This window comes from Bos grunniens, chromosome 7 (assembly GCF_055505025.1).
Source record: "Bos grunniens cultivar Pamir isolate PY7600 chromosome 7, Bosgru_T2T1.0, whole genome shotgun sequence".
Classification (NCBI taxonomy): domain Eukaryota; kingdom Metazoa; phylum Chordata; class Mammalia; order Artiodactyla; family Bovidae; genus Bos; species Bos grunniens.
In genome coordinates this window covers 56,333,854-56,346,194 of record NC_141171.1, presented here as the reverse complement: position 1 = coordinate 56,346,194, position 12,341 = coordinate 56,333,854, and the positions used below count along the sequence as shown (strand labels likewise).

Genomic DNA, 12,341 nt, shown 5'->3' with positions numbered 1-12,341 from the left:
CATAGTTTCACTTAACTTTCTTTTTGCTGAAATGCAAGTTTATTTAAAATTGACCTCAGAGAATTTAAAGGAGTTTTTGCTATTGGGCACAGCAACAATTTAAACTGTAGCTTCTCAGCATTGAATCTAAATCTATGGAAATAAATCATGGTGGGAAGCTCATTATTTCTTAATTACAGTGCATATTAGTATCTCGCTTTAAGAATTCCCCAGTGGGTTAAGGAACATTTTGGTTTAGAGGAAACTTTCTGCTTAAACTTTCTGCCAGAGTGACATCAATGAAATATCATTATCATTAGTTTAAAATAAAAATGGGACAAAAAGAAAAACATCCAGAGATGAAGAGATATGCTTTGAATATTTTGGAGATGAGCCAGAGGAGAGGTGTCAATTGCTTTTTTAAACAATTCTTTCTTCACATATCTGGAGTAAATCCTAAGGAAGACTGATAAACTAATGTTGACTTCATCTTAGGTAGCACTGTGGGTTGGTGAATTTGTATTGCATCCAAAGAAAAATTAGGGTAAAGTTGATGGTTCAGATGGTAAAGAACCCACCTGCAATGTAGGAGACTGCGATTCGATCCCTGGGTCGGGAAGATCCCCTGAAGAAGGAAATGGCAACCCACTCCAGTATTCTTGCCTGGAGAATTCCATGGACAGAGAAGCTTGGTGGGCTCTTGTCCATGGGGTTGCAGAGCTGGACATGCCTGAACAGCTAACACTACACACTAACTCTGATTTCAGTTGAACTTCAGTAAGTAACAGCCATCTCAAAAAGTTATAAGTAGCTATTAAACTATATGTATTTGAATAGCATTCAGTATATTATTTAAAGCCATTTGGCACATCTCTTGCTATATAGAAACTTAAAATACTACACGTTGAGATGAAGGAAGCATTTAAGTGAAGACTCCCTTTGTCAGGTATGTAAGTCCTTATGTGTGTGAGTTGTAGAGCTGGATAAAGTCCTCCACTGTTTTTCTTTTTTAAAATATGTATTTATGTTTAATTGGAGGATAATCTCTTTATAATACTGTGTTGGTTTCTGTCATATATCAACATAAATTAACCATAGATATAGAGGCAAGAATAAACAATGGAGAAAAGGCAATCTCTTCAATAAGTGATGTTGGGAAAACTGGACAGCAACATGTAGAAGAGTGAAATTAGAATATTTCCTAACACCATACACAAAGATAAAATGGATTAAGGACCTAAATGTAAGGTCAGAAACTATAAAACTCTTAGAGGAAAACATAGGCAGAACACTCCTTGATATAAATCACAGCAAGATCCTCTATGACCCACCTCCTAGAGTAATGGAAATAAAAACAAAAATAAACAAATGGGACCTAATTAAACTTAAAAACTTTTGCACAGCAAAAGGAACCATAAACAAGGTGAAAAGACAGTCCTCAGAATGGGAGAAAATAATAGGAAATTAAACAACTCACAAAGGATTAATTTCCAAAATACACAAAATTTTCTAGTCCTGGGGAATATGGTTTCATCATAGCCTTTCCTCCAGTTCATTGCCCAAAACTGTGTTACTGCAACTCCTTTTCTCTTCCATTCAGGTCACCATGCCAACCTTTCGCTCACTTGGCAAATGTTTAAGAAGGACCTGCCACCTACCAAGCACTGTGCTAAACGCTGGGAATAGAGTAGTGGACAAGGCAGGAATGGTCCCTGTTCTCACAAAATTGTCAGTTTATAGGGGAGGAGAGTGAGTAAGCAAACTAGAGATGAAATAAGTGTTACCAAAATGTTGGGAGTAAAAGAATTTAGATAAAACAGGACCTACATTCATTTCAGTTCAGTTCGGTCGCTCAGTCGTGTCTGACTCTTTGCGACCCCATGAATCGCAGCACACCAGGCCTCTCTGTCCATCACCACCTCCCGGAATTCACTCAAACTCACGTGCATCGAGTTGGTGATGCCATCTAGCCATCTCATCCTCTGTCGTCCCCTTCTCCTCCTGCCCCCAATCCCTCCCACCATCACAGTCTTTTCCAATGAGTCAACTCTTCTCATGAGGTGGCCAAAGTACTGGAGTTTCAGCTTTAGCATCATTCCTTCCAAAGAACACCCAGGGCTGATCTCTTTAGAATGGACTGGTTGGATCTCCTTGCAGTCCAAGGGACTCTCAAGAGTCTTCTCCTACATTACCTACTCAGGGGAAATTCATGATCTCCTTTTCAAAACTCTAGGAAAATGAAGCCTGCATTGAAATAACAACAGTACTAATGATAGAAGTAAAAACCATTACCGTTTGTTTAGTGTTCTTCACTGAACAAATTTTAGTATCTTCAAGACTTCAAAATGACTCTATAAACCTTAAATGCATACTGCTATGTGAAAGAAAACAATCTAAAAATTCTGCATACTGTATGATTCCAAATATGTGACGGTCTGAAAAGGGAAAACTATGGAGACAGTAGAAAGATGAGTGTTCGCCAGGGTTTGGGGGTGGGGAATGAATAGAAGTAGCATAGATTTTTAGGGTGTGAAGCTATTCTGAATGATACTGTCCATGGTGGAGACATGTCATTCATTTGCCCACATTCATAGAATAGATAAACAATGAAGCCTAATTTAAAACATGGACTTCAAATAGCAATAATGTATCAACATTGACTCATCTATTATGACAAATGTACCACAAAAATGTACGTGCATGTGTTCGGTCGCTCAGTGGTGTCTGACTCTTTGCCACCCTTTGGACTGTACCCACCCCCCACCCCACCGGATCCTCTGTCCATGGGATTTCCCAGGCAAGAATACTGGAATGGGTTGCCATTGCCTTCTCCAGGGGATCTTCCCAAACCAAGGTCTGAACCCTCATCTCCTACATTGCAGGTGGATTCTTTACTGCTGAGCCATTGAGGAAGCCCATCACAGGAATGCAAGATGTTAATAAGGGAAATTGTTAGGGAGTGAGGTGGTGTATTGAACAATACTTTCTGATCAGTATTTTTTTTTTTTATAAACCTAAAACTAATGAAAATAAAAAGGATTTTGATTAAAACAAAATAACCAAAAATCTCTGAAGAAACCACTAAAATTAGCCTGTTTTCTCAGGTGAAGAAAAAAAGACCCAGAGATTTGTCTGCTTTTCCACAAAAGTGAGGGGCTGACTTAGGACTCAAATCCACGTCTAAGTTCCTGTTCAGGTAAGACCAGAAACACTTTGAATCCAAGTCCCCGTGCCTGTTCAGGTAAGACCAGAAGCTGTTTCTTCACTCTCTGTACTCAGCCTTACTCTCTTCCCTTAGCTGCTAATGGATTCATTATACCTGGGCAGGTGGAATTAGAACCTCATAAGTACCTTTGCCTGCTTGTTCTTTCTCTTACAATCCTACAACTGCAATCTTTCATCCAATGGATGTTTCTTGGATGTTTCTTCCACTGTGTTTCTTGGTCCCATCTTTCCTTCCCCCCTTTTCTAGCCATCTATCACTGCTTTGGTTCACATGGTTGTTATAAATGCAGCTGCCAAAACATCAAAGCCAAATTTCACGGTCAAATCTAAGCAACTATAATGGACTTTACTATTTGGGTACTTGTGCTCACCTTTTTTTTTTTTTTTGATATGGGAAAGAAAGATTTATGTACCCCATTCCTGTTTTCATCTTCTTAACCTTGCTCATACCTCCATAAGTAGTTATTGTATTAAAGTCTCTTTATTTGAGTCATCTGGGATGAATTCTGTTTTCTGCTTGTGTGCTTACTAATAAAGAGGTATTCAGGCATATTTGCCAAACTGAATTAGAACTGAGAAGGCAGTTCTATTTTTTGTTGTTTTGTTGTATTTGTTCAATTTAGCATAAACATTTTACTACAACAACAACAAAGCAGGCTGAAATGCATTTCAGTTTTTACTCTGAGTTCCTGCTTCATGTTTTGTTTGGAGTATTCTTACTACATTTTCAAGAAAGTATAATTTTCTTTTAAATGCATGATTGTTTACAACTTTGTTATATTTGTGTGATTTTTTTTTTACTTGCTTACTATTTGTATTTTTTTAATAAAATATTTGTGTGATTTTTATAAAAAGGTCTCTTAGTTGCTCTTCTTTTTCTAAAGAATTATGTCTCAGATGGAATAATGAAAACAAAGAGGAAATGTCTGTTATAAAGCTGTTTCTCGGGAACCATGTAGAGGTTAAATTATGTCACAAAGAAATCCAAAGCACTTGTGGGATCACTTTATTAGCCTAAAATTTTGTTTTATTTAACTCTTTCCTGAAACCAGTATGCTATTAAAATGGTGCTTGGTAAACCTTTTGTACTTCAGGTATTTTCACTGGAATTATTAGAATTAGGTTTAACCTGTTGATTATTAAATGATTCAGTTGTTCTTTTCTATGATTTAAGCTGGGCTCATTCAAATGCATCCAGTTGCTCACGTTTTCTCATAGGCACATCTATAACTGTTATACTGAGTAACTTGACCATGGCTGTCACTTTAACCATGTCCAGAAAATTCATATGTGAAGATTGAAGTTTGCACATCACTCAGTGGATGATTATTTGTGTTGCCTTATAACATTGTCCAGATAACCTTGGACAAACCCCTTGACTTTTCTGAATTTCAGTGTCCTTTTGGGGGAGGGGGGGGAAGGATGGGGTTGATAACACCTTTCTTTATACAAAACACATTACAGAGCAGGATGCAAATAAGGGGATAGTCATTTAGTTCTGTATTTAGAAAGATATATTTGATAATGTAATCTAATATCTTACGGTTCCTTGAGTAACAAAACACTCTGGAAAATATCTCAGTTAGTCTCAGCTGGAAGCTCTAACTTTAGAAGACAAATTATATGGCTAATATTGAATACATTTTTGTCTGAATGCTTGTAAAATGGCATATATATATATTCATTCTATGTCATTCTTGGTATCACTTTTCCTTTCCCTTTCTTTTTTCCATTTTTGCAAAATGAATAGTACCCTAAATTGAATATATTTCTTTCATGTCTATGGTCCTCAAGAGGAAAACTTGGGAAATATATTCTTGTTTTGGGGGACTTTACTGTAGACATTTCATAACCATTATAGGAAATTTCTTGTCGCTGTTGAATTTTTTTTTTTAATTCAAAGCCCTTCTTTTGAATATTTCTCCTTTTCCTGATGAATGTTTCCTCCTGGATTTTCTCAGCTAGTACTTTTGATATTTATAGTCTAAATGTTTCAGTCAATGTATAAGAAAACAATATTCACTGGTAAAGCTAAGAGGGGACATGAGGAATCTATGTTTTAAGTTGAATAAACCCATTTAGCTGTATTGAAATTATCCTCTTTAGCCTGGAGCCAAAATGGGAACTATATGAAAGAGATGAGGTTAAAAATAATTCAACTTGATGAATGACTCTTGGATTCCTATGTTATCAAGTTGTGGATTATCTGTAGCAAATTTTTGGTTCTGAACTCCTTTTATTTATCTATGGTTCGTATTTTGAGATCAAAATTTTTGTTCTTTAAAACAGGTAGTATATTATAAGAAATAATCATAGGCAACTTTACTAGTGCAGAAAGGCTAACCACTATAACAGAAGCAACAAAGCATTTCACATGTAACACAATGCACATTTATTTCTCACTGATGCTGTGATAGTTCAGTGTGGTTGGTAGGGGTGGGGCTCTTGTTCCACTTATTCATAGATCCAGTGGTTCCATCCTGTGGGTCTACCGACTCTAGGTGTTTAGCTGGCTGACAGGGGAATGGATGAGGAGCATGTCTTGAAGATATTAATGAGTCAGGCCAGTAAATGACTCACATCTATTCAACTTATATTCTAGTCTCAAGGACCTATGTAACTGCAAAGGAGGCTGAAAATTTAGTAGTTTTCCTAGGAAAAAGAAGAATGTGTATAGCATTTATTAAATATTTACATGTGTAAGGTACTGTTCTGAATCCATTTTATGGATCAATTCATTTAATCCTCAGAATAACCTGAGAGATATTTTAACCATTTGCCAGATGAGGAAAATGAGTCACAGGATTAGTAGACGGGTGAATCAGGACATGAAATCAAGTAACCTGGCTTGAGTACACTTCTTACCTATTATACATTCTGTGTATATTCATATACAAGGCGTGCACAATCATGTTCCTATTCACTAAATGTATTATAGACAATAAGTGAATGTTTAAAATTTTTCTTTTCCATACGGATGAACAGTGAGACTACCTATACTTGGTACAGGGTCTGTATAAGGCGAGGGGTGGTCCAGAGAAAAATGTAGGTCAAAGCATCAGGAGGCTTTAAAATGATCTTTCCCTTTAGTCCAGCAATTCTATTAGTTTTTTAAGGAAACTCAAATGAATGCAAGAAGTTTAAATATAAAGACTTTTGTCACAATGTTGTTTAAAATAACAAAACTTTAGATAAAACCTAGCTGTCTGATATCAAGGATAGATTAAATACATTTTGAGATATAGGCAATGCTTTACTCTGCAACCATTAAAGATGAGAATATACATACAAATTTATGATATGAAATATGCTTACTTATTATTTTACTTTATTTTTTTTACTTTTATTTTATTATTTTTTTTACAGCTGATGAGGTTTTTATTTATTTATTTATTTACTTTACAATATTGTATTGGTTTTGCCTTACATCAACATGAATCTGCCACGCGTATACACGTGTTCCCCATCCTGAACCCCCCTCCCACCTCCGTCCCCATACCATCTCTCTGGGTTGTCCAGCCAGGACATGGAAACAACCTAGATGTCCATCAGCAGATGAATGGATAAGAAAGCTGTGGTACATACACACAATGGAGTATTACTCAGCCATTAAAAAGAATGCATTTGAATCAGTTCTAATGAGGTAGATGAAACTGGAGCCTATTATACAGACTGAAGTAAGCCAGAAAGAAAAACACCAATACAGTATACTAATGCATATATATGGAATTTAGAAAGGTGGTAACAATAACCCTGTATGTGAGACAGCTTACTTATTATTTTCTATATATACAAGTTACAAAATAATTCATGCATTAGGAAAATGTCTTTATTTTTGAAAGTGTATATATTGGAAGGACTGATGCTGAAGCTGAAATTCCAATACATTGGCCACCTGATGTGAAGAACTAACTCATTGGAGAAGACCCTGATGCTGGGAAAGATTGAAGGTGGGAAGAGAAGGGGATGATAGAAGATGAGATGGTTGGATGGCATCACTGACTCAATGGACATGAGTTTGAGTAAGCTCCAGGAGTTGATGATGGACAGGGAAGCCATGGGGTTGCAAAGAGTCGGACATGACTGAGAGACTGAACTGAACTGAACTGAACTGATATTTGCATAGAAAACCTTGCAAAAAGAAATGAAACAAAATGTTAATACTGATTAGCTCTAGGTGGTAAAATTTTTTTATTTTAAAATGTTGATTATTTTCATTTTCTAATACATCTAAAAAAGATGTTTTACTTGTATGATGAAACAGAGAAAGCAATAAAGCAGGTTTACATTGAAAAGAAGACATGTTTGCTTAACATGGAGAATGATTGAGACGTATATTTATAAATTCCACAAAAACTTCTGGCTATTCCAAGGGATAGTCAATTATGTTTGCTTACATGCATTCAGTTATAATATTTTCATTCATTCCCATTACATGTAAGATGCTTATTTTGTGTCCTCCAGTTTTGGCAGGACCTTCCAATTTTGGCAGGATCCCGTGTATGATAGTAAGAAAGACACAAGCTATGCTCTCAAAGAGCTTGTTGAGCATAGTAGGAAAGAGGCTTAAGATGACCCTAGTTCTGAGAGAATTAACATTTATAGGTGCTGGAGGCTACGGTTTTATGTGACACAATTTTGTACAAACTGTGGATATTTTCAATCACACTCAGTTGTCATTATCAACTTGAAATTATCCAGTGTCAGAAAAATTAGATTCTAGGTTTGTCAGTTCCTTGAATTCTTTTACCTCATGTGCCTGAGAAAATTCTAAAGAAACTTCTAGAAGGACCTGTTCAGCACATCAAAGAGTCATTAGGTAGGACAGAATCTTATAAAATTTCTTGAGGATTCTTATGGGTTAAAATCTTCTGAAATATCTCCAGGGGGTAACATACTAGCAAGCTCCGAGTTTAAAAATGCTTTTGTAAATTTCGTAGCTCATATTTTGTATTTGAGCTTCTGGAAAGCAAGACAGCAATTTGATTTAATTCAACACACATGCATTGTAATTGCATTATAATATTTATTATAATTGCATTACAGCATTTACCATCACTTCAGGAGAAAGCTCAGTAATTAGAGACTTCAGCAGTCAGTCATTGTTGTCTTCTTTCAAAGTGTAGGATATCCCCCGGCCTCTGCCGACCCAGAACACTGCACTGCAATTGTCTGTTTATCCCATGAGACTGTGTATAGCCTTGAGGCCAGAGCCTTTGTGCCCACATCACCCAGTGTGGTTCCTAGAATTTGGTAGGCACTCAATAATTACCTTTTGGGAAAATCTATTCCTCATTCTTTTGCTCCTTTTTAACATTTAATTGCTCATTAGTATTTCTTTCAAAGGACTAGCTAGAGAGGAAGAGAAATCCTTGGTCAGTCATAAACATTTAATAATACAGATGAAAAAAACTGCAGTGGGAACTAGAGGGTTACAAATTATTTTTAAAATCAGTACTTGCCCTCGTTGAGCTCACACTCTTACTGAAACAATGGGTAGAGTCCTGGGGGCAGGGGGAATACTCGGAAGGCTTAGCTGGGTGTCACTGAAGAATAAACATTAATGTTTGGGTATACCTTAGTTGATATAAACCAGTATGTGAAAAGCAAGCTCAACAAAGATGAATAACAGAGTAGTTATTCAGATGATTCAATCACTCTTTATTGTAGAAAGATGGTTTGGTATAGGGTTTCCTTTCACTAGGAGTAACCTGATTAATTTTAACTCTCAGTCACTTCATCTTTAGGGATGCATGGCTTGTGAAGCCTGGCATTTAGTTGGTGGGCAGAGGTGCGTGCGAAGGAAGGCCTTTCGTATGATGAGAATATACAGTGTGGTCAGATGTGGGTGCAACCATACTGGGAATACAGAAAACCCTTTAAAAAGGGTTTGAAAGGAGGCAAGGAAAAATATTTAGTCATTTATTTATTGAACAAATATTTATTTAGTGCATATCTGTCATAGAGGAAAACGACATGGAATAGTCAAGGCAGGAGAAGTAAATAAATGTATTTGGCTCTGCACAGGCACATTTTCAGTACTGAAGTTGACATACTTTTTTGGGGATAAACAAAACATTTTGAAATCTAAGAGTCCTGAGCCACATCAAGAGTTGGAAGTGCTGAAGAGTAGGAGAAGCATTCACATTGATATGAGCAAGTAAGGGTTTTGAATCCTGGCTCTGCTTCTTGATTGAACAAAGACCATACTTTTAGGTCCATTTTTCTCATCTGTAAAGGGGGGATAATAGTAATTACTTTGTGTGATTGAGTGAGATAAAGCATTCAGTTTCCTATCCTGTCACATAGCTGCTGCTGCTGCTAAGTCACTTCAGTCGTGTCCGACTCTGTGCGACCCCATAGACGGCAGCCCACCAGGCTCCTCTATCCCTGGGATTCTCCAGGCAAAAACACTGGAGTGGGTTGCCATTTCCTTCCCCAATGCATGAAAGTGAAAAGTGAAAGTGAAGTCGCTCAGTCGTGTCCAATTCTTAGCGACCCCATGGACTGCAGCCTACCAGGCTCCTCCGTCCATGGGATTTTCCAGGCAAGAGTACTGGGGTGGGTTGCCATTGCCTTCTCCTCCTGTCACATGGAGATGCATGGTAAAAATTACTCTCCTCCTCTTTTTCCTCTTCTTTTAATTTGTATTGTTGCTCCCTTCGTAGCAGGCTCATTGAGTGGCTTGGGAAACGGTCTTTGTTGAGATGGCCTCTAGATGGCGCTCTAACAATGTAAGAGTGGTTTGTTGGAGGGTGGCTCTGTGAGGAGGAATGTGAATTATGCTTGGTGTTAATGCCTGATTACTCCATGAAATATGGCCCTGGTTCACAGTTTTATGTGCTAGCCTAACCCTGAGTGAACTAGCAGTATTGGTAGAAATGGGGTTTTGTGAAGGTACCCCGTTTAGCTCTGGGAAGAGTTACATGTATTCTGCGTACCAGTTACAGGGTCAATAAAACTAAGCACTTCTTTCAGAAGTATAGTAAGGAGTGATCAGAGCAGGAGAACACACAGGCAGATCATCCAAGGAAAAAAGATGTGTATTTACACTGACTCTTTACTCTGGAAAAAAGCCAGCTTCCCTTACCACCATTCTCTCAGGTACTGTAACAGAGTTGAGAGATTCCAGTGAGGGGGAACGGATATTTAGAAGGATACAGAGGAAGACAATGGACAATGAGGAAAACACAATCTTTCTTTCTTTGAAGGGCAGAAAGAGTGGGAGATGTTGGAGCTCTCAATGAGCAAACACATCATTTGTGTTTTGCATGCTCCTGGAAGACATTACTAATCGATTATAACGATTTTCCCTGTTGAAGTTGGAGATAACTCCAGAAATGTTCTTGCAGCCCTCCAGGCAGCCGTACAAAATCATAGGAGAGGACTGGTGGGAAAACTCAGCCCCAGGCAGATATAGGTACCCCATGCAAAGGTTTGTGTTTCTTTTGTTTTGCCTTGTCATTTGATTATTATTTTTTGTTTCCTGTATGGCTAGCAATAAAATCCAAAGAGCTCTCTTAGAAGATATATTACTCAGATTTGCTGCAATAATGAACAGCCCCATTATCTTAGTGCTTTATGATTTATTTCTCACTTACATTACATGTTGGTAACTGTAAGTCAGCTGCTGTGGCCTTGTTCCACATTTCTCCAATACTCCATTGCACAAACCAGGATAAAGGAAGAGACCTGGTTTGGGACAAGCCTTCTATGGCAGGGGCAAAAAGGTCAAGAGAGCTGGCAGTTACATTTATATTTATATACCTTTACATCAGCAATGACAAGAAAGGGGGCTGCTTGTTGAGTTGCTATTAATAACTGTCTGTCAGGCTCACTGGAGGGCTCCCCAGGTGGTGCTAGTGGTAAAGAACTGCCAGTGTAGGTAGACGTAAGAGACACAGGTTTGCTCCCTTGGTCTGGAAGAGCCCTGGAGGAGGGCATAGTCATCCACTCCAGTATTCTTGCCTGGAGAATCCCGTGGACAGAGGAACCTGGTGGACTATAGTCCACAGGGTCGCACAGAGTCAGACATGACGGAAGCGACTTAGTACACACGCATGCAAGGTCACTGGAAGCTATGGCTGTATCCTTACCTCCTGCATCATAACATTCTTGTCCTGTTAGGTTTTCTTTTCATTCAGTTTATTTCCTCTTATTGAACTGACTGACTGTTGGGATTGCTGCTTTTGATTTTGGTAAATGCATAAAGAGGGACAATCGCAACTTTTTGGAAGGGAGGAAACAGGACAGTTACTGAGACCACAGCTCACACAAATGCACTTTGCCTGGAACGATTCTCTTTAGCCTCAGGTCTCAGCTCTGATGATGCTTCCCTTGGGCCATTCTGAGTGAGTGCCCAGTCATGTGCTTCTATGTGTATCTTGTGCGCCAAATCATGTAAATTCTAAATTTCTTTTTTCATTTTTTGAAAAATGTTTTAATGAAAAATTTCAAACATACACAAAATTAGAGTGTATAATTCAGGTATCTATTACTTACTTTCAACATGCATATCAATATTTTGACAATCTTACTGCATTTTAGTAATTTTAAGGGATTATCATTAACCATGGTAGGTATTTTAGATATGTCGAGCTAACATCTTGAGCACTTGACACATGTTTGGGTAAAGACTGGGTTCTCAATGAGTATTTATGGAATGGGTAGAATGAATGAATTCTTTTAGTAGAGGACAAAGAAAGGTCTTGACCTGGACTAGACAATGAAGAAAATGGTAATGAGAGTTGGAACACTTTGTTGGGAGGTACTGTCATCAAAGTAGTCATATGTCAGGATGCAACATTTTCACCAGTTTTGGCTTGTCCTTCCTTTGTTAGGAGGCTGTATAGTATGGTGGTCAAGACCAGAGACTAATGGCGTAAATACCTGATGCTAATTCCTTGGTCCACCTTTGATTCACAGTAAAAAGTTGTTTGGCAAGTTGGCTTAAGAGCTGTAGATCTCAGTTTTCTCAACTGTAGAATGGAGGAAATAATAATACCTTCCTCATACAGTTGAAGTGAGAAGTAGAATTTTGAGTGTTTAGGCTTTAGTAAACACTCAGTAATTGTTAGCTGTTACAATCAATATTGTTATTAATCGGCAATTTTTCTGACTGAATTATGAGAATAAGA

The 12,341-nt window shown here is 37.8% G+C and overlaps 1 long non-coding RNA gene across 1 annotated transcript in view; it reads left to right on the top strand.

Moving 5' to 3' along the window:
- Positions 1-12,341, top strand: part of LOC147369594 (uncharacterized) — a 52,616-nt gene that overhangs the window by 874 nt on the left and 39,401 nt on the right. Inside the window, exon 2 of the long non-coding RNA XR_015168553.1 lies at positions 3,084-3,175. This is a non-coding gene — a long non-coding RNA (uncharacterized LOC147369594). The remainder of the gene's footprint in view (positions 1-3,083; positions 3,176-12,341) is intronic.